The sequence below is a fragment of the Trachypithecus francoisi genome, unplaced genomic scaffold (genome assembly GCF_009764315.1).
Source record: "Trachypithecus francoisi isolate TF-2019V2 unplaced genomic scaffold, Tfra_2.0 Lachesis_group0, whole genome shotgun sequence".
Classification (NCBI taxonomy): Eukaryota; Metazoa; Chordata; class Mammalia; order Primates; family Cercopithecidae; genus Trachypithecus; species Trachypithecus francoisi.
The window spans coordinates 81,083,427-81,106,297 of NW_022681453.1; the positions used below are offsets into that span (position 1 = coordinate 81,083,427).

Below are 22,871 nucleotides of genomic sequence, written 5' to 3' on the forward strand. Positions count from 1 at the left end.
CAGGGAAATATGATTAGGACATCAGATGCCAGTAACACCCAGGTGGAAAGTCATGCATTAGGGTCCCAGCCTGCCCTTCCCCACCACCACCATGACAAAGGAGGGAGCTTTCCAGAGACTCTGGAAAACAGCCGCTTTAATAGAAGAGGTGTTCCACCCTCTGTTGTAGCCTCTTTCTCAAGGACATCTCATGCCTCCAGTGTTCACTCCAGGCTATGATCTTGCTGATTTCTCACCAAAACTTCTGCCCAGTGTCAAATAAATGAAGCAGTAGTTTCCTGGAGATTGTCTTCTCTTAGCTGTGAATACATTTGTTTTCTTTTGTTTTTATAACTTTGGTAGCTCTTATCTAAAGACAAATTAACTTCACATTTTTCTTGGGGGTAGGTAGGAGGCAGATACTAAATCAGTGTATGATATTGTGGGCCATGGGGTGGTGCTTTGAAATCAAGGACTTGGGCTTAGATTCCAGCTCCACTACTTACCTAGGCTCCAACCTTTAGTTTTCTCAGCTCCAAAAATGGGCATAGTAACAGGATTTCCAGGTAAAATACATGACATTTCCATATCTCTTGTCCAAGGACAAATTAATTTCACACTTTTGGGAGTGTACGTTTTTTTAAAAATCATTTGTTTTGATCTGAAATTCAGATATAACTGGACATCCTCTATTTTTATTTGCTACATCTGGGACCCCTAGAATAAAATAATAATACTTACAACAGAAAGTTAATGAGAAGATTAAATCAAGCACCATATTAAAAACCCCTAACGGCGTGCCTAATTGGGAAGTTGAAGAACAACTAAAATTTCTTTCTTCTCGCTTTCCTCTGCCATACTCATCTGAAAGGTTAGACACTTTTTATAGAGCCTGGAAGTACAGAGCAATGCCAGTAGCAGTGGACTGATTTTGTCTCAAGACAAGAAAAGACCTTTCTAATAGGTTGACTGAGGCAAGGGGTCCAAGCCCAGGCCCAGATGCCTCCTGAAGAGAAGAACCAAGCATCAGAAGAGTGACTGGACATGACCTTTAAGATCTCTTTCTACCTGAGTTTCTGAACTAGTATTTGGAGCTGCTTTTCTTATGATTAAGCACTGGGAACAGCTTCGGAGGACCCAGAAATACAATGAGGAAGTGTGATGACACAGGGAGCACCCGGCGCAGCAGCAGTTTGTCCAGCGCATTCACAGTGATTCTTAGGAAAAGTCAGGGATGGAATCCAATGCTAGATTTCACACTTCAAGGTGCTCAGCTGGTGTTCTGATGATCCATCTCACCAAAGGCACCTTCAGGTTTTGTGAGGCATGAGGCTTATACAATTATGGGAGCCCTCTTTAAGAAGAAGAATGCAAAATTGCAAATACAAAATTAGGCATGAAAGCGAATATTTACTTAGAATGAGAAATTATATCATGACAAATTACAGGAGCGCTGGCGAATTAGTTCCTTTTCTTCTGAGATCGCTTTAAGCAATTTACCCGAAATGCTGACATAGAAATGTTTCCTGATTGTAACCCAGCTTCCTCTCTCCACCTGGAACTCTATCACTCTTAGCAACCCAGGCTTTCACAGGCGCCCTGCATGGGAAAGGACCTGTAACTCAGGTCCTTTGTTTATTAAACTTTATTCGTTTTATGATAGATCTTCTCTTGTAACCAAGTACTTTTTTGAAATATAATTTTATTCTTTTATTTTTAATCAATACATAATAATTGTACATATATATGGGGTACACGTGATATTTCCATACCTGTATATGATGTTTAATGATCAAATAAGTATATTTAGCATATCCATCATCTCAAACATTTATCATTTCTTTGTGTTGAGAACATTCAAATTCCTCTCTTCTAGCTGCTTTGAAATACACAATAAATTTTTATTAACTATAGTCACCCTACTGCACAATGGAACACTAGAACTTATCTAACTGTAACTATTCTTATTTTTTATTTTCATTTTTTTGAGATGGGGTTTCAAAAATGTTTAAGCCTGTCATCCAGGCTGGAGTGCAGTGTGTGATCACGGCTAACCGCAGCCTGGACCTTCCCAGGCTCAGGTGATCCTCCCAGCTCAGCCACCTGAGTAGCTGGGACCACAGGCACGTGCCACCATGCTTGGCTAATTTTTTTAAATTTTTGTAGAGATGGGATTTTGCTATGTTGCCCAGGCTGGTCTCAGACTCCTGGGCTCAGGCCATCTGCCCACCTCAGCCACCTGAAGTTCTAGGATTATAGGTGTGAGCCACCACGCCCATACTATAACTGCTATGTCACTCCTATCTAACTTCCTCCTGCCTTACTGTAACTTTGTACCCTTTCACCAACTTCTCCCCACTCCCCACCCTACTCTTCCCAGCTTCTGGTAACCACTAGTCTACTCTACTTCCAGCAATTTCCAGCTGCCGTGGGTGGACTCGTATCACTCAAGTCCCCCTGACAAGCCCATTGGCTACACCTCCTTACTTTTTACTTTTTGGATTCCACATATGAGTGAGATAATGTGGTATTTGTCTTTCTGTGCCTGGTTTATTTCACTTAACAGAATGGCGCCCAGGCTCATTCTTGTTACTGCAAATGACAGGTTTCATTCTTTTTCATGGCTGAATAATATTCCATTGTGTATATATACCACATGTTCTTTATCCATTCATCTGTTGATGGACACTTAAGTAGATTGCATATCTCGGCCATTGTTAATCACCCAGCTGAATAATTTTAATATCATGTTTATTACACAGGCAATGTTGTAAGAGTGTTAATGGAAAACAAAAGAATGAAAAGGTGGAGAGGGAACTCTCATAATCCCATAATTTCAACCAACCATCTGTTTCTTTTTTCCATATTTCTTTTTCAGCTCATGCTTCCATATGCACAATTTAAGTACTTGAAAGCGTGGCAAAGATGTAATTTCATATTCTTTTCCACTTAACATGCCATCATTTCCCTATGGCTCTCCACTGTCTTAATCAGTGTGATATTTCAAGGCTGTATGATAATCCACTATCCTGCCGTTGTGATAAATTCGTATTACACAAACAAGAATTATAAAGATGGGATCTGAATTTTAGCCTGACTACAGACGTTCTACACACACGCACACACACAAATGTAAAGGAAAGAAAGACCATAGCAACACTGTAATTCACAGAGGTGTAAATAATCTGTCAATTTAAATAGAAGAATCAGTCAAACCCATTATGAGGTGTGGACAGATAAAGAAACTATCAGCAGGTTGGATTTCCACTTTTCAACTAATTTCTTCAGTTAAGAAATTGAAAATCCAGTGAGGATGACCCTTCTCATGGGGTTATGAAGAGGAATAAATAGAGATTGTTGTGTGATTGGATACTACAGTTGACGGACATTTTTTCCCCTCTAAGGAGTATTTATTTCTTAATGGAAAGTATTTCTACTGGAGCCGTACCATGCAAATTCTGTGGCAATAATTCAATTATGCCAATTAGAATGCAAATTATTCTGTAAAACACTATGAAGACCCTCCCTCTGAGAAACTTCTGAACAAAACATTTCAATAGTGCTCAGTAGCTTTCCCTTCCTGGGTGGAAATTACAAGTCGAGTACAATATGATTCATAACTTCATGGAACAGTTGCTGTGGGTGGACTCGTGTCACTCACGTCTCCCTGACAAGCCCATGGCTACGCCCCCTTACCTTTTACTTTCTCAACTTCTCAGTGGGATGCAGCAACCAAACAACCCTGTCGGGTTTTGACTTTTTAAAACTCCAGTGTAAAAGACAGGCAGTAAAGACGTGGCAACAGCATCCAAAACTCCTATTCTAAATTCTCTGCGTGTCATATCAGGCAGCAAGCTCAGAGTTTGAAATATCTTTTCCGTGGTTTGCAACTGTTTCCACAGTCTATCCAATTTATAAGCAAAGGTGGTTACAGCTTATCACAACTCACTTATAGCATTATACCAAGATGGATATAAGCTATTAAAACTACAGCTAAGTCATTTTTAGGATGAAGGTGCACACTAACGGGCGTGACTCACCTTATTTTGGGATTCCTAATATGACAAAGGTTGTTGCAACGGTTTCCTCTTGGGTTTTTAAATCTGCAACTCTTTTGTTCTCCTATTAAGGGCAGGATCCTGAGAGCATTGGAGTAGAGACTGGGTGCTGGGCCAGTTCTGAAAGCACAGTCTCCGTTTCAGCCGGAGGTATCTCGGATCCTATGTTGTGACGACGTCAAGGTTTAGACACTCCCTAATCCTCAACCTGTAACATCCCCTCAGACTTTATGACTTCGATTCCTTGCAATGAAAAACAGAAATTGGTGAGCAACTACAAAGAACTGATTCCACATGGTCTCCTCACGTATCGATCTTCCTTCTGCATCAGGGACTCACCTGGCGTCACAGGGATGGTGGTGACCAAAGGGCTTCTTCTCGGCAAAGTTAAAAATGTGTACAATTATTTTTTTCTTTTAATTTTATAAAAGACAACGTGTATGTGAACCAAAACCAGGAAATGACATTCTGACCAGCCAATTTTCTCACTGAAGCTTTTGTAAAATGAAATTTCTTTGCTTCCTATTTTTATGCTGTCTTCTAGTGTGGCTGGCACGGGTAACAATCATACTTGGCACTTCTATCGCGCTTTTCATCCAAGGATTTCAAAGTGCTCCACACAGGATTTCATCCTCACGGCGGGGCTGGGAGGAAGGTCAGTTCTGTTATGCCTAGTGAGCAGATAGGATGCGGAGAGGGGACATGACTCATACGTGGGCCCTGCAAAGCTTCAGTGACAGAAGCAGGTTAGAGCCCAAGCTTCCTAATTCCTAACTCTGTCTGCTGTTCACTTGTCTCAGCTGATATGGCCTTTTCTTCTAAGGACTGAACATTAGGCCCAGCATTGCATATTATGAACAGCTTGTTAAGTGTCTGACCCCAAGGAGAAACGAGAAGCCCACATAAAAAGAGGTTTGATTTGTTTCTGAGAACTCCTTTTCAGTCTTTAAGAACTTGTACCAATAAGCCTTAAAAGTGAGGGCAATTCTACTGGGTGAAAAATGGCTACCAGATTTCAATACTTGAAAATATCAAAGTATTGGCAAGAAAGTCAAGCAACAGGAATCTTATATTCTACAGTTGGGAATGTAATTAGTACAGCCATTCAGGAAAACAATTTAGCAATGGCTTGTAAAATTGAACATGCACTTCGACTTCAACCCAGCAATTCCACTCCCACATAATATATGTAATAAGAATACAATATAATATAATATTTCTCTAGGAGAAATTCTTGTACATATGCACCATGAATACATACATACATATAGATGAGAAATGAAATGAAATATTATCCAGTGCTGAAAATGAATGAGCTACATCTTCTCATAAAATATGGATAAACATACACAGTACTTACTGAAAAAAAGCAAGACTGAGATGAAGAGATAAAAGAAGAATCTAGTTTTGTAAAGCTCAAAAATATTAAAACTAAACATATGCTTAGAGGCACAAACATATATATAATAAAACTAGTTTTTTAAAAGCAATCAAATAACAAAGGCAAAAGCAGGATGACAATTCCATATTGGGAAAATTAGGGATCTGAGATTGGGGAGGAACACAGGGTATATGTTCTAGTGCGTGAACTAGGTGTGTTCCACTCCTTAAGTTGGGTGGTGGACTCATGTAATTTTGTTTTACCTTTTCTCTTTATGATTACATATGCATTACACATATTCTTTTCAAATATTACCAAATAATTTTAAATCAGCACAGATGGGCTAAAAGTGAAAAAAATCAGAGACTTTTAAAGGAAAGCATAAACCTCTACCAAGTGCGTATGTATATGAGTACAGGGCTTAAAATACTGCTTAAAGAGCATAAACATTTAAACAGTTTTAGGATATTTTAAGACATCTGTCAAACAGTGAGTCAAAAATGTATTTGAAACAATTATGACCTAAAAAGACTTATTGTAGTTAGTCTGTAAAGAGTTCACATAAATTGAGAAGACATGACAACTCAATAAATTATCTGGAAAAATATACGCACAAACAATTTCCCAGGAAAATTCAGATGAGAAAGATATGAAAGAGGTTTGGACTTCATTAGTAAACAAAGAAATGAAGATTGTCTAGTATTACTTTTTAAAAAATAATCTATAAGATGAGTGAAGATTGAAAAAACTCTCAGTGTTGGCAGGAGTTCAGTGGAGTGGGCATTAACACTGCTGATTTACCGCCTTTTCCAGAAGCATTTTAGAAACAGGATTCAGTAGCTTTAACTAAGCCCATAACTTTTCATCCAGTAAAGTCCTAGAAACCACTTCAAAATAAACCATTAGAAACCCAAAGATCTTCACAGCAAAATTATCATTAACAGCAAAAATTAGTTTAAGTGCTGAACAATAAGAGAATGATTCAATAAAATGTAGTACATCCTCAGTGGAAATTATGCAATCAATAGCAATGGTGTTTTCAAAAAATACTTATTGATATGGGAAAATGCTTATACTAAGTGAAAATCAGCATACAGAATTTTTCTTACTGCACAATTTTAGATGTATAAAATATGTGTGTACACAAACACGCAAAGAAAAACACAGAAGATGTTGAAAGGTTTAAACATTGACTTCTACATAATGAGCTAGTGAATGGTTTTTAGTTTTCTCTTTGTTTATCTCCATAGTTTCTATAGAGAATTTCCTAGGCCAAAAAAAAAAAAAAAAAAATCAATATTTTTTTGAAATAATACAAAGTAGTCACAGTAGAGGGGCAGATATTTCTGTAACATAGCAATGCTAGGCCGTAAAGTGTCCATTGTAGGGTGACTGATTGTCGCAGTTTACCTGTGACTCTCCCAGTTTCAGAGAGGAAAGTCCCATGTCCTGGGAAACCTGTCAGCCCCAGGGAAAACTGGGACAACTGATGACCCTTCCAACGCCTGAGAAGCTCCTCGGAGTGGAAAGATTTCCCCACCCTAAATTGCAACCGGAGTCTTGATCATTCCTCAGTCTCCCTATAGAAATGGCTATTGTGACCTTGCCGTTATTTTTTTAGAAGATTTTTTAAAGTCACATCTTAAAGAGCTTGTGGAAAACAGAGCAGATTGCATAAATGCTAAGTAGGCTAGTTTAGCTGCGTTATACAAGCTCTGAATGTGCAGTCAAATAGGTCAGGAAACAAGAACTAGCTCTTGTCTTAGGGAAGAGGAGAGTATTTACCTCTCATTTTGGTATTTGTGCTGTACATAGTCTTTCCTTTTGCAGAATGGGAGTGGCAGGTGTATCACGTTGCCAGAGGAAAACTGAGTGCTGGGGAATGCAGCTTACAGGGTGAAGCTAGTTCTCCAGGTTGGAGCTAAAGCCCTGTGGATGAATAGATTGAGGTTGGAACTGCCTTCACACAATCAGGGCACATCTCCTCCTACGCTAAATCTCCAGGAAGTTTTTCTACATTTCTGCTTAGGAAAGCATCTGGGAAATATAATAGGACTACGATACTGGGTATGCTAACAGCAATCTCTATGTCACAGAGAAGAGCAGTGAGTGGCAGATAAGGGGGCGGCAGGGAGTCACCATGTCTGTGTTTGAGGCAAGCCTTTGCTACCTCCCAGGAGCATGAATTCCTCTGGGCAGCCACTTAGCCAGTCTCTGTTCCTTAGTTTCCTCATGCATAAAATGAAGATGTTAACAGCACCCACCTCAGCGTTGTGAGGATCACATACGTGTTAACAGGGTAATAAGAGCTTGGAGCAGTGCTTGCAGATGGGCACGCAGGCGGTTTATTAGGGGGTGCACTTAAAATTAGCCCCACGGGCAGCGAAGGGAAGGAAACAGGATTGAGCAGAGCAGAGCAAAAGGTCGAACTGCGATGAAATCTTGATAGAGCCTCAGTGGGGACCACCACATCTTCCCTGACTTGGGGCTAGAGATGGGTCCTTGATATCCCTGCAATCAATCACCCAGCCACCCCCCGAAAGGAGCTGGGCCTTGACTTGGCAACCCTGAGAGTCACCTCAGGTTTCCTCCCACAGCCCCCCGGACTGAGATCTGAAACCCATGGCTGCATTGCACCGCGCAGGCTGCGCCTTGCCCTGGATGCTCCCAGCCGATAACAGAGCCAGCGGGGATACTGAGGCAGGCCCCTTGCTGGGAGCAGGAGACTGATCTGATAGCTGATTTTTATCTGGGGAAATCCCCGATGACCTTGCTGAATGTTCCCGAACCTTCACAGCGGTCGAGTATTCTTCCGCCCAGCCTTCCTTCCCTCTCTTCTGTACTTTGGATTAGCCTCTGGCTTCCCTAAAATTGATGATGAACATGGTGATGTGCCACCCCAGTTCCCCTTTAGGAACAAATTTTAAAATTTGCTATTTTTAATCCTCTTTAATTTTATTTTTTGAACATATAAAACTTTACATGGCTCAAAAGCCAAAACTCAACTAAAGAAACAGAGAAAACCAAGAAGTATAATCAGAGAATTCAGGCATCCATTCCGAAAGGCAGAAAGCAGTGCAGAAAAATTGTTCTAGACTAAAGGAGACTAAATAACATGGCAGCCAATTGGTTCAGGAGGCGGGGAAGGGAAAATCTAGCTAGCTATATATCTTGCTACATATAAAAAAACAAATATAGCAAAATGCTAACAATTGTTGCTCTAGATTAAGAACATTGTAATATTCTTTGAGTCTTTCTGCAGATTTTGAAAGTTTTTGTAAATATGAATTCTAGGAAAAAGTAAGACATTTCTTTTTGCTGAAGTGTCCAGTATTTGAGTTCTTATTTATCTGCAAACATATTAAGACATAAAAGACAACTAACATGGCCTAAAGCATAGCAAATAAGTAAAACACTACACCTATGCCCTAATTTCTTAAAAGTAAAGCAAGAATTCATAACAGGAGATTTCTAGGTTTAAATATAAGGCACCTTTTAATTTTCAATGAAATTCTAGACAGAAGAGTTAAATACATGATTTGTGAGCACTTAGAAAGGAAAGCAATGATCACTAAGAGAAAACATATGTTCATTAAGAAAAGGTCATGCAAAATACATCTCTTTTTTTCCTTCGGTGGGAAACATCAAAGACACAATATAATTCAATTACAACAAAACATTTGAAAAAGCTGATCATATTGGCTTTGTGACTAAAATGAAGAAATATAGCTGAATTATTAGTTGAGCACTGCTTCCACCCTTCATTCTTTCTTTTGTTCAGTCATTCATTCAGTATTAATCATGTGTCCAACACTGTACTAAAAAAAAGCACCCTATTAAAATTAAATGAACATGTTAATGTCAATTTAGACCAAAAGGAAAATTTTGAAGATATGTCTAAAACTGTAGCCTAGGACAAAAAGCATCAGAATCAAATGTGGTGCTAGTTAAAAATGCGCATTCCTGGAATCACATCCCAGACTTATTAAATCAAAATTTCTGGAAATGGGACTTGGGGATCTGCAAGTTTAGCAAATGTCCTGGGTAATTATTTTGCACACTAAAATTTTAGAACCACTATTAAAGGTGATTCTTTGTCTTCTATTCTGAAATTCTAAACATTTTAATCAGTGAATTGGGTGAATTTCAATAAAAACTTTGCCTATCAAGTTTGTAGATGGCTGAAAGTTGGAGGTAAAGCTGATAGATAATATTAAAGAATCAAATTTGAAAAAGACCTTGGAAAGGAGAAGGATGGAATGAAATTAACAATATACAATTTAATAGGGTTAAATGTTAAGTTCTGCGTCTAAGTTCAAAGAATCAACTACTTAAATATAAGGTAGGAAAGCTCTGAATTGACAGCAGTTCACTTGAAAAAGATTTAAAGTTCAATGAGAGTCAAAAATGTGATATTATTTCCAAAAAAAAACTGATACAAATTTTAGGATGCATTAATAAAAACCAAAACTAGAGATGAGAGGAGCAAGGTTGTACCCACCATGTTCTTCAATGGCAGAGCATATCTATTTTTAAATGTATATATATATTTTAAAAAGACATTATCAAACTAGAGTGTGTCCAAGGGAAAGTGACTAGGTAGTAAAGTGCCTTAAACCCACATCATATGAAGAACTGATGAAACAACAGACTATGTTTCACATAGAAAAGTGAAAAGTCAGGTGTGTTAATAGCCAACCTTGTAGGGTTGAAAGGCTATTGTGTTGGGGGAAGAAATAGACATTTTCTACATGGTTCTACAAGAAAGAACTGAGGACATTAGGGCAAAGTTAAGGGAAAGTTATTTTTGGTTTAATGTATGAAAGAATTAACTAAGAATTAGCAAGTTCAATATATGAAATAGGCTGTCTCCCTTATGAGATAATAAGTTCCAGCAGTAGGTTAAATCCCTGTCAGAGATTATGAAAAGGATTCCAATCAATCAACCAATCAACGGAGGTGCTAGGGCTTCAATGTTTTTGTCCGCCCAATGCAACAGTATTAAGAAGTGTGGCCTCTAAGATGTAGTTAAGTCACGAGGGCTTCATCTTAAAAAATGGTATTAGCATTAGGCCCTTTAGACCTCAAGGTTGGAGGAAGCACCCTTTTGCCCTCCCATCCCTTCCACCATATGAGGACACTGCATTAACCCACTCCAGAGGATAAAGCAACAGGCACCATCTTGGAAACAGAGACCAGGTTCTTACCAGACACCAAACCTGCTGGCATCTGTATCCTGTACTCCCAGCCTCCAGAACTGAGAGAAATAAAATTATGTTCTTTATAAATTACCTAGCCACTGATATTTTGTTACAGTAGCACTAAAGGACTAAGGGGGTGATGAACCAGTAGTAATGGTGGAATAGGAACTAAGAAGTATGTTTAACTGAAACCACTGTAGCTGAAATACAAAACTTAAAAAAAAGGAAAGGAAAATAAATAAAAAAGGATACCTGCATTATATAGGACATCTATCCAAACAGAGATTCCATTCTTTAAATTTCTGTGCAACTACTTACAAATTGGGGTTCATTGCAAAGCCTTCAAAGCCTTATCTGGTTATACCATTTGTTTACCGTACCAAAGGAATCAGTTTCTGACACCTGTTAGCGGGGCTATTTTGAAGAGGGCAAGAGTCAGAATGACCATGACACACTTCCATGGTCTTCTGCAGAGGAAACCTGACCACAGTGAATCCTTAAGTTGACAAATCTCAATTCTTAGCCTGTGTCACCTTGCTACAGAACAACAGCCAGCCTTGCCAAAAGTGGGAAGTGAACTCAAAGGCAAACAACATGTAGACTGGCCAGTGCGCTACGGGCAGCATGGCACAAATCTTTGTCAAAATGGGGATGATGGTGATTAATTGAAGGAATGATAATGCCTTCTTTGGCTGAATTTTTTATTTTTTTATTTTTTTGGCATTTAATGCACAAATTGGTTTGAGCATTTGGAAGATGGAGTGGGAGCAGAAGATACCCAGAGAAAAAGTCAACTGTAGATATTGTGAAAAGCCATTGGGTATACTGAAATTAGAAGTGGGCAAAAGCTATAAGAAAGCTGCAACCAAAAGCTAAACAAAGGGCAGGAAGCATAGTTGGTTGGTGGGAATAAGGACTGTTAAAGCAGATTATATGTATACCTTTGCCAGAGTTACCCAACGGCAGTCTACTGCTGAGGTGATGTCAAGATAATTCAGTTGCTAGGGGTCGTCTCGCATGTTTGGGGGAATTCTGTTCTTTGACTAGCATTCCAGTCTCCAGTATCAACTCTTGTGCAGCTCTTGTTATTGTCCTTATTTCTACATGAATCTTATACAACACTTTTCTGACTTTTCTACTAAACAAAAGAAAAGAAAAGGAGGTACCAGTACTACTAGCAGTCTGGGGCACAGCCCAAGAGGCTTATCACGAGCTTAGCATTTCTTTGCTGTCTCATGTTGTTTTCATCTTCAAAATTCCATTTACATTTTCCTCCTTGAGAGATTGGTATTATTTTTTATTAAAAATGCTGCATTCATTTAAAACGGATAATTTAGGCAGACATGACGTATTTTTTGTTTTAGTTACTTCCCATATTTTTGGCTAATGCCATGTAATCCCTTGAGACATGGCTACCTCGGTTTGAGACATATGACCTTACGATAAACTTATATTACTTTACGTTATCTGGGTGATTGTTCCCTTAAGATCCTAACTAATGCAGTGGTTTTAGGGAGATATAAGAGTGTGTGTGTGTGTGTGTGTGTGTGTGTGTGTGTCCCATTCCAGAATGTTATCTGAATTACAAAAGTCAGAAAACAGCATTTTACATGTTTTTTAAAGTACTTGATAATTTATGATAAAATTAAACACATGCTACAGAACAATGCAGCACGCGAATGATGAAGTTTAATGTTCAAACCCAAATCTGCTAATTTGTAGACATTTTATATCTTCTTGTATATAAACATAAATGATATTTTGTTTTTCTTAAGTCAGTGTCACTTTACTTTATTGTAGGCCTGAAGGAAGTCCATCTTCTTTCACATAAAACCCACTCAAGAAATAATAGGAAAAGAGAGAGAGAAAGCAACAGACATGAGCAACACAAAGAGAACCAAGGATAAGACTTAGAATTCAAACTTGGTCAAGGTGTAGACTTCCGTGTGGAGTAATTGTTTCCATTAGATTCTATATGCTGAAGTGTCATTGGTAGTTATTAAATGTTATTTATTAAAATCCTAATAAGAATTAGACTTTAAATTAAATATTGACTCCCACTAAATTAATTTAAATATTTAAGCCTAATGTTACTGGTGAGGGATGACAGGAGGGAGGAGGAAGAGAGTCCATTGTGAAACCCATTTTTTTATAGAAACTTGTGTATGTAAATAATGTGCTAAAAGATTATGATTTTCCAAGCCACTTTTTTTGTCCATTGCTAATATCTACTTTCTTTAGAAACTGGCTTATACTTTCCAGGCATTATTACAATCCATGAAATTTACAGAGAACCTGCTAATGACTGTGCACACCAGTTCACTTCAAAAGTCTGTACTGGAACAGACACAACGATGGAAGAGGACTAAGACACGGTCCCTGCCCTTCAGGAGCCCACAGCCTTGAGAGAGAAAGGGACTTGTAAACACACAGTTACAGTGCAGCATGAAACGTGCAAGACAGGAAATATGTACTGGGCATCAAATCAGGAGGCTTAGAAGAGTCTTCACAGATGTGGTGATCACTGGGTAGGATTTTGACAGATTACTAGATAGAACTTTGACAGTTAAATATCAGAGAGGAGGATTCCAAGCAGAAATACTCTGAGGTGCAGAGATGTGAACCAGCATGCTGTGTTTGAGAGACAGTTTTACTTCGGTAGGACTGGGAGAGGTTAGAGGAAATGAATTGTAGCCTCAGTGAGAAAAGAAATGGGATCAGGCTAGATTCACCTTTTCTTCTCTCTGTGTGACCTGAGGCAAATTATCTGGTCTCTATAAGCTTCCATTTACTTATTTATAAAATTTCTCCCTAGAGCTATGTTGTTTATGATTATGGACAAAGACCTGGCCCCTAGCACTCACTGAAGACTAGCGGCATGGTGTTGGTGGAGTTTGACATGGTTAAGTACACGAAATGGGGACACCAGGCCTGTCGTCTCATAGGACCACCTCAAACTCACCACCCTGCAAACATCTGTGAACCAGTGGTATAGTAAAGACAGCGGTGTGGGTGGGGTGTGTGTTGTGTGAGTGAGACACACAAAAAGACAGAGAGAGAAAGACCAACCCTGGGAAGCAGGAATTAATTCCAACTGTGTCTCCTACTTTCTGACACCACGCTGATTATGTACTTACATATTTTTCTTTCTTTCTTTCTTTCTTTTTTTTTTTTTTTGAGATGGAGTCTCGCTCTGTTGCCCAGAGTGCAGTGGTGCAATCTCGGCTAGCTGCAGCCTCTGCCTTCCAGGTTCAAGCAATTCTCCTGCCTCAGCCATCAAAGTAGCTGGGATTATAGGCATGCGCCATCACACCCAGCTAATTTTTGTATTTTTAGTAGACACAGGGTTTCACCATGTTGACCACACTAGTCTGGAATTCCTGACCTCAGGTGATCCTCCCGCCTTGGCTTCCCCAAGTGAATACTTAACATACGTAAAAGTTAGTACTGCCCCTTTTCTTCTCACCCTAATGCCTGTGCTGGTCAGCCATGGAGCTTGTGGTAATAGTACATGTTCCCCCTCCACTCTCTCAGAAATCCACAGAAGCCTGGCAAATGAACACACCTACATGAGTGATGCCTGTTATGATGAAACTCAATACACTTTTAATAAAGGTCTTAACATCAAAGTTCAAACAGATATCTTTCTGGTTTTTGATAAGACAGCATCTCAAATTCACATGTCTGAAAGCTAGTCCCCCCGAACTTTGTCTCCCAAGCTTGCATCTCCTTCTGTGCTCCCTGTGCTGGCCAGTGGCATCATCATACACCCAGAGCACAAGTCAGGATCTTACAAGTCATCCTCGACCTCCCTCCTCTTCACAGTTCACACTCAATCAATCACCAAGGCTCAGGAAATCTAACTCTAAAAAAACGAGCTTGTCTTCTTCCTTCCTTTCTTACTGTGGCTTCCTCACTTCAGGTCCTTGTTATTTCTTGGCAACATAATTGGAAAAGCATCTTCACTGGACTCTCTGTGTCCAGCAGGGCCATTCCACATGGTGGCAGGGAGATCTAAATTATAGAACTCTGCTTATAATCATTTCAGGGTCCTCCATTGTCTACGAAATGAAGCCCAAACACAGGAATCAGGTCCTGCGTGCTCTGACCCTGCTTGCCTTGACTGTCTCATCAACCATCATGTAATGCTTTGCATTTTGTGCTCTGATTATACCAAGTCACTGATTGTTTCCCAGAAAAAGTCTTCCAAACCTTCAAACCTTAGCACCTTCAATCCCCTCTGTCTAGAACTTTGCTACTGAAAATGTGACCCATGGGCCAGCAGCATCGGCGTTATCTGGGGGCTTGTTGGAAATGCAGACTCTCAGGCCTCACCCCAGAACCACTGAAACAGTAGCCACATTTGAACAAGATCCCCTGGTGATTCATGTGCACGTTAAAGTTTTAAAGTGCTGCCTAAAATGTTCTTCTTTCCCCATCTCACTGGTTCTCATCCTTACAGACCCATTGCTCTCCTTGGCATATATTAAGTGACATTAACCTGCCCTTTAAATCTTGGAATAAATGTTATGGATAACATATATGATCTATACTCATAATTTAAAGAATTCAATATAATGCTTTCACTATAATATTGAAAAAGACAAGAAATATGAAATAAAATATCTATATCTCTATTATTTTTAATTATACTTTAAGTTCTGGGATACATGTGCAGAACATGCAGGTTTGTTACATAGGTATATATGTGCCATGGTGGTTTACTGCACCTATCAACCCATCATCTAGGTTTTAAGCCCCGCATGCATTAGGTATTTGTCCTAATGCTATCCCTCCCTATTTCTCTATTTAAATGTGTTGGTATGACTATCCTCAAAGACATAACAAAGTAATGAGATGTTTGCTTAGGATCACTGGGGACTGACAGATACAAGACTGATTCAGGTGTGTTACATTGGACATACAAATACCATGAGTGATGAGATAGTCGGTGATGTGGTTTTCCAAGATGGTGAACTGCTTTTGGCAAAGTTCCAAAGATAGCAAAACAAAATATTCCTTTGATTCATAAGGGATTCCTATTTCTGCAAAATGCAGCTTTCATTAAAATTGTGTAAAGTATGCTTTGTGTACATGTGACATGAGTTAGGTTTTAGATTCAGATAATTATAACCACATTTTCACCTACGTGGATATCTTGCGAGACATTCAAACATCATGCTGGATACAGGATGAATCTTTGTTGTGTAAGATTAAACCATAGCACAGCAGGACATCTAGCATATCTGGCCTTCATCCACCATATGCCAGAGCTGTCCTGCCATCAGTGACCACCAGTAATGACCCCTAAAATTTCCAAACTCCCCGAGAGGCCAATGCCTTTCCTACTGAGAATATTGGTCTGCCTGTACTATAGTTTGGATACTCGACCCTCTAAACCTCATGTTGAAATTTGACCCCCAATGTTGGAGGTGGGGCCTACTGGTAATTATTTTGGTCATGGGGGCTCATTCCTGATGAATAGATGAATGGCCTTCCTAGGGGAGGAGGGGTAAGTGAGCTCTTGGTATTAGTTTCTGAGAGATCTGGTTGTTACAAAGAGCCTGGTATCCACCTCCCCTCTCTCTTGCTTCCTCCCTTTTGCCACGTGATCTCTGCACACATCAGCTCCCTTTTGCCTTCCACCATGAGTGCAAGTGGCTTGAAGCCTTCACCAGAAGTGGATGCTGGCACCATGCTTCTTATACAGCCTGCAGAACTATGAACCAAATAAAATTCCTTTCTTTATAATTTACCCAGCCTTGGGTATTCCTTTATAGCAACACAAATGAACTAAGACAACCTGACACACTCTAAAGCTTCCTTCAAGCCTCAGTGGAAGGAAGGAAGTCAATTGAGAGTGACACAGTTTCTCTCTCCATCTCTGGTGATTTCCTGGTTCTTTCCTTCCATGGTGCTCTCCCAGCTCCCCTAAATGTAGTTCTAACCCAGTCCTTTTTAGTATACTCAGCTGTTAGCAGAGCAAGAGTTTTCCTCTCTCTGGTTTGAAAAGAGAGAAATTTGTTGTCTCGCAGTTGTGGAGGCCAGAAGTCCGAAATCAAGGTACTGGCAGGGCCACATTCCCTCTGAAGGCTCTAGTGAAGAAGCTGATGTTCTATGCCTCTCTCTTAGCTTTTGGTGATCTCAGGTATTCTTTGGCTTGTAGATGCATCACTCTATTCCTCTATCTTCACATGACATTTTTTTCTCATCTCTGTCTCTCCTCTTCTTATAAGGACATCCGTCATACTGGACACCCATCATACTGGCCAACCCCACTTCAATATGACCTTATCTTCTTAACTTTACTAACTACATCAGGAATGCTTTTTAATTACCTTTGTAACCCCCAGGACATCACAATCTGAAACTGAGTAAATGTTTAACAAAAATTGTGGAATAAATGACTTTTAAAAAAATTAAAAAGAAAAACTGTGAGAGTATGTAGATATGATATTGGCATCCATTAAAGTGGAATGTTTTCCAATTTATCTATTTTACCCTGAAGATAGTATGATAAAAATGGACATTTGGTAATCTTTCATTTTTCCCTCATTATAACGGCAACAATTTCTGCAATCTCTGCTCCTTTATTCAACATACTCGAGTGTCAATTGTGTGCCAGGCACTGAGCGACAGATTCTTTTGGCAAATTCACAATGCATCATGAGAAACAGCTACATACATAACTTGGTATCGTTAAATGTGACTTTATGCCTCCCTAGTGGCACCAAGGGAAGGAGTGATTAACTTTGACCAGGGGATTTGGGGAGAACTTTTCAAAAGACAGTTCTACACAGTTCCAAAGATCCACACCTTCCATATTTTGAAAAGATTCATATTTTGAAACTCTCATATAAAGGCAATATGAAGAAATATGTGATTTATTCACTAATGGTACTTTTCAAAGTCTCTCAAAAAGAACTGAAGGCAAGCATTTCCCCAAAGGTTCCTTGTTATGGGTATAATGTATAAGCCCTCTGTTGGGTGACTTGGAGTCCTTTCCTTGGAGCCCAAATCCTGCTGGCTCTACCTTCAAAATACAGCCAGTATCTGACCCCTTCTTGCTTCCACTACTATTACAATTCTGATCCAAAACACCTTCATCTGCAGACCTGACATCAGCTATTAAAACTGTCCTTTCCAAGTGGATGTCACCATCATGGTACTCTTCTCAAACTGGTGATTTGAAATTAATATTGTTGCCCTATTCCCACTAATGCATTGAGTTTGTTACTTGTACCCCGAGGAAATTTACCACTAAAACATATACTTCTTTTAGTTCAAATAGTAGAAGAGGCTGTGAATATATTTTTATTTTTAGGGGTGGGTTAGGAGACTGTGATAAAAAATTAAAATTAAAATACTTTCAATATGTTTAATCTTTAATAATTACAACATATCTCTCTGCCTCGTTGTTCTCTGCCCCAGAGTATTCCATAGATTCTGCCATGTCTGAGCCATGTCACAAACATTTTTCAAATGAATTAATGCATGCATGCATAAATGAAATGGGCTATATTTCCATTTGTTCTGAGCTTCAGGATTTTTGTTCTATTTACTAGGCTTTAAGGAAGTAAAAAATATTAAAGAGAGCAACCGGGAAGGTTTTTGTTTTTTCCAGTCGTAGAGTGAATGCTGTCTTTGAGGCACCGAGGACTCAAGGTCAGGGAACGCTGTGACCTTCCGAACCTAGCACAAAGGTGGCCTTTTTTTCCCCTCCTTCTCTTCACTGGTTTCATGAGCTGGTGCCAGCTGAGTCTAGATGGTGTGCCTTTACACTTGAATGAAACACTCCCTGCCCTCAGTTCTGGGAGCTCCACTCTGCTGCCTCCATCTGCTGCTTCTGATAAATGCTCATATTTTAAATATATTGCTATCAGCTCACTCCCAAAGTGGTTTGCCGGCTCTCCATATAGCATACAATCCCACTGGCACACAGCCACTTTTTGGGTGGAAAGAATTTGGGCAGACAGAAGACATATCTCCCAGTGATGAGAGGAGAGAGAAGACAGAGGAAATTGCCTGGGAAGCTAGTGACAAAGACCATGGCTGTGTCCTGTGGGCGTATAGAGGCCATCGGAATCCACATAGGGCTCCAGGGCATCTCTACAGAGGGTGAGCACAACTGAAGTCTGGCCATTTGGACCATGGAGTAAATGTGAAGTTTAAGAAGTTGCATTGCTCTTTTCTGAAAACATGTTAAAAGTTAGCCTGCTCCACTGACAACACTCCATTACCAGTAACCCCTCAGAAACTAAGATACACAGGAACTTGCCTCCAGTCCTCCAAGCCTCCTCCGGCACATATACTGTTTATGACACTCTTCCAAGTTCCCCTGCTAGTTTCAGCTGGAAGTTGCCTCCCTTTCAGCATTTCTTCCTTCCAGCAACTTATCTCTAGCCAACATAATCACCAATTGCATTTGGGAAGGATGGAGTAACGCAGTGTGGAAGGTCTCCCTGAAGAACACGATCACAGCAGAAGCCACTGGGGTAGACGTCATTCTCTCACAGTTGTACAGTCATAGAATATTAGAGCTAGAAGGGGAGTTACAGAACATTGAATCTAATTCTTTTATCCTAAAGGAATCTCAAATTTCATGTCCCAAATGGATTCCTTATACCTCTCCTCCTACCTACCTCCCCTTTTGGTTTTCCCCATTTCAACAGTGTGACTCTAGTTGCTCAGACCACAAACCTTGGAGTATTTGATCTGACAGCAAATCCTGCTGGCTCTACCTTCAAAATATAGCCAGTATCTCACCCCTTCTTGCTTCTACTACTATTACAATTCTCCTCCAGATTATTGCAATAGCCTAAGGGTCAACATGGACAAAATCTGTCCTATGAACTGCTTTGGTAAATAAAGTTGTATTGGAACACAGCCCTACTCATTAGTTTACCTTATCTGTGGCTCTTTCATGCTATAATGGCAGAGTCAGGGAGTTGCAAGAGATCTCACAGCCTGAAAAAATATTTACCATCTCTTCCCTTTTACGGAAAAAGTTTGCTAACCCCTGTGATAGCCTATTTAAGTTGTAAGTTGAATAATATTATTGTCCTGCTCAAAACTCCCTCATTCAGAGTTAAAGTCTTCTAAGGCCCTGTATGAACTGAACTTCCCCATCCCCACCTCCCTTCGCCTCCCTGCGCCATGATCTCTCTGATCTCAGCTGCTGCTGTTTTCCTTTCTCACTTTGGGCGGGCCAAACTGACCACTCCCTGAGCCCCTGATCTTCCTCTATAAGCCAGGCATGCTCCTGTTGCAGGGCCTTGCATGGACCTTCCCCTCTGTCTGAAATGATCTCTACATTGACATCTGCCTGGCTTGCTCACCCTTTACTCACTTTATACTCAAATGCTATCTTCTAGTGAGCTTTCTCTGACCACCTTATTTAAAACAGCATCCCCTCACTGCTTTACTTTTCTCCATAGCATCTAACACCATTTAACACCACATTTTCCTTATTTATTATGTCTGTTGTCTCTCCCCATCTCACCACTAAAATGCAAGCTCCACGAGGGCAGAGGGTTTTGCCTGTTTTGTTTTCCTGATACCCCCACGGTGTATAGGCGTGCTCCAGGTGTTTAATAAGTGAATAAATTCTTTGAAGCAATAATGCTACAGCAGAGGTAAAATGTATCAGTGTCTCAGCAAGGGTTTCCACAAACAGTTGTGCTTAGGACAGTCACTAGGAGCCATAGGCAGAAATGACCTGTGGACTTATGAAGGCATTTTGTCTTCCACTTTCCCACTTCCCGTTTGTCATTTCATGTCTTACCACATCACTATTGTCCTCATACTATTCCTTAAGTCTGTGGCTTTAGTTTCTACAACATTTCAGAACTTACTCTTTCCTCTTTGAACTGTCATTATTAAAACACATCTCTTTGACTTGCATTACCAAAAGAGGACCCTGGCACATTCTCTTAAGTTGATAGATTCATTAAAGCCCAAATATTAATGAATAATAATGTCTCTACCTTGTGGAAAATAATTTGCATTTAAACAACTTTCAATGCCTAAGTCCAACTTTCAAAGACTGTGGGAATTTCTAACAGGCACTTGGCCTGGACCAGCTGGGGTAGTCGTCGAGAGGTCCCTGAAGCAAAATCCAATCACAGCCCATGGACAACTGTCCACTCTGGCTCTGTAGGGTGGGTTCAGCCATGTATGACCCCCTCAGAATGTGCATGCACACAGATATGCAGGTGCCAATTAGGGACACTGAGACCATCTTAACTTCCATGGAAAAAAGCTGTCACTTGTGATATGCGTGCTCACTTACATATACTGTTTCCCTTAGCACTTTGATACCTTTTTGTCTAGCTTATAGGCCCATTAACACAAAGCATTTCTTGGAAGAAAAATGAAGCCAGATAGGCATAAGGCTCAGATCCTGATATGGTTTGGCTATGTCCCACCCAGATCTCATCTTTTAATCCCCATAATCCCCACATGTCTAGGGAGATACCTGGTGGGAGGTGATTGGATCACGGGAGTGGTTTCTCCATGATGTTCTCATGATAATGAGTTAGTTCTCACAAGATTTGATGGTTTTATAAGAGGCTCTTCCCTCTTCACTACTCACTTTTGTCCCTCTTGCCTGCCGCCATGTCAGATGTGTCTCTTCCCTTTCTGCCATGATTGTAAGTTTCCTGAGGCCTCCCAAGTCATGCAGAACTGTGAGTTAATTAAACCTCTTTTCTTTATAAAATACCCAGTCTCAGGTATGTCTTTACAGCAGTGTGAAAATGGACTAATAGACCCCAAAAAGGCAGGCAGGATACAGAATATTAGAGCACAAATCACAGGATTCTATTGGCCTCCTGGGGCCATACTTATCACACTCCAAAACACAGTGAGAGCTCTGAAGGTGGAGAGGAGGACAAGATTAAGAAGTAGAACTTTTTCACATAAAAAGGACAAAAAAAAATCCTGATTCACAGACTGCGCTGTGCAAGAAACCAGTGGGTTTTCTCAGGCAATTCAGTACTATCAGACAAAATTAAGAGAATTATCCAGACGACTGAAGAAGCGGAGTTCATCGGTTAGGTCTGACTGATTTGTCTGCCAGGAGCCCAGTGCAGCACTGATGCAAGCCCTGTGTAGAGAACGCTGCTTTCGAGGACAGGGCAGGTTAGGATGAGCTTTTTACCTTAGTGCGCCAGAAACAGCTCCAGGTGGTCTAGCCCAGATGGCTGTCAAAAATGAACATATCATTTTCTTTTGAATTATAGAGTATGACTCATTTCTCCTCTACTTCACACACTGCCTCATGGGACCCACCGAATTTGCCACCTGGTGAAATGGGTTATTGATCTGTCATTCCTCCAGGGGATCCCCCAGTTTCGTTTCCTTCATTCTCCAGACAAAGAGACAAAATTGCGTAACCATATGGATACTTCCTGTATTTTATCAAAATGGCATCTTGTAAATGGAAACTCACAAGAGATTAGCAAAGATTTCAGATACAAAGTACTTTGATAGACACACAAAAAGGGCATTTTGTAAACTACAGTGAAACCAGTTTCTTAAAGTATTTCTAAGCTCACCAAATATAGAACTAAAGAGATTCTCAAGCCACTTTGAAGTACACATTGGTTTCTATCAGAACAAAGGTAGAACATGTGCTGCTTTAACAGATGTTAGAGACCCTGCTGTCCACATGAGAGGCTTCACTTGTAGCTGACTTGCTTCTGTCTCCTGGGTGCTACACAACCCCGACTAGCACTTGTGACCTGAAGCTAATACAAAACACCCAGGAGGCCAGGATACAACTTGGGTTCACAGGGATTCTCCACTCTACTACAGGTGGATCCCTCCTGACCAAGCAAAGGGGACAGAGGAACCGGTGATACTTTTACCAAGATAAATCATGGAACAGGCAGGCCGCTTGTCTTCTGAGGTCAGACACTAAGCCAGTGGCTCACAAACTTTAGCATGCCCCAGAATCACCTGGAAAACTTGATAAAACACAGATTGCTCCGCCACACTCCAGTGTGTCTCCTTTAGTAGGTTTAAGGCTGGGCCCAAGAATTTGCATTTCCAAGTTTCCCGGTGCTGCAGATGCTATAAACCCAAGTAGCACCCTTTGAGAACCACCCCTCTAAGCTCAGTGTTGGTAGAACATTTTTCTTTCTTACTACCGTTGTGGTTCCCAGGGCTTGTGGTTGGGGAAGAGATGAGGGAAGTTGCAGCTTCTGCAGCAGCAGTTAGTATGTGGGAGCAGTCAAACCCAGGGGCTGT

General features: G+C 40.3%; 1 long non-coding RNA gene across 1 annotated transcript; it reads right to left on the reverse strand.

Moving 5' to 3' along the window:
* Positions 1-17,977: 17,977 nt before the first annotated feature.
* On the reverse strand, positions 17,978-20,907 carry LOC117083565. The gene is made up of 2 exons (XR_004437125.1): positions 19,525-20,907; positions 17,978-19,159 (listed from the first exon to the last, which is right to left on the reverse strand). It is a non-coding gene; the product is annotated as an uncharacterized LOC117083565 (long non-coding RNA).
* Positions 20,908-22,871: the final 1,964 nt, after the last annotated feature.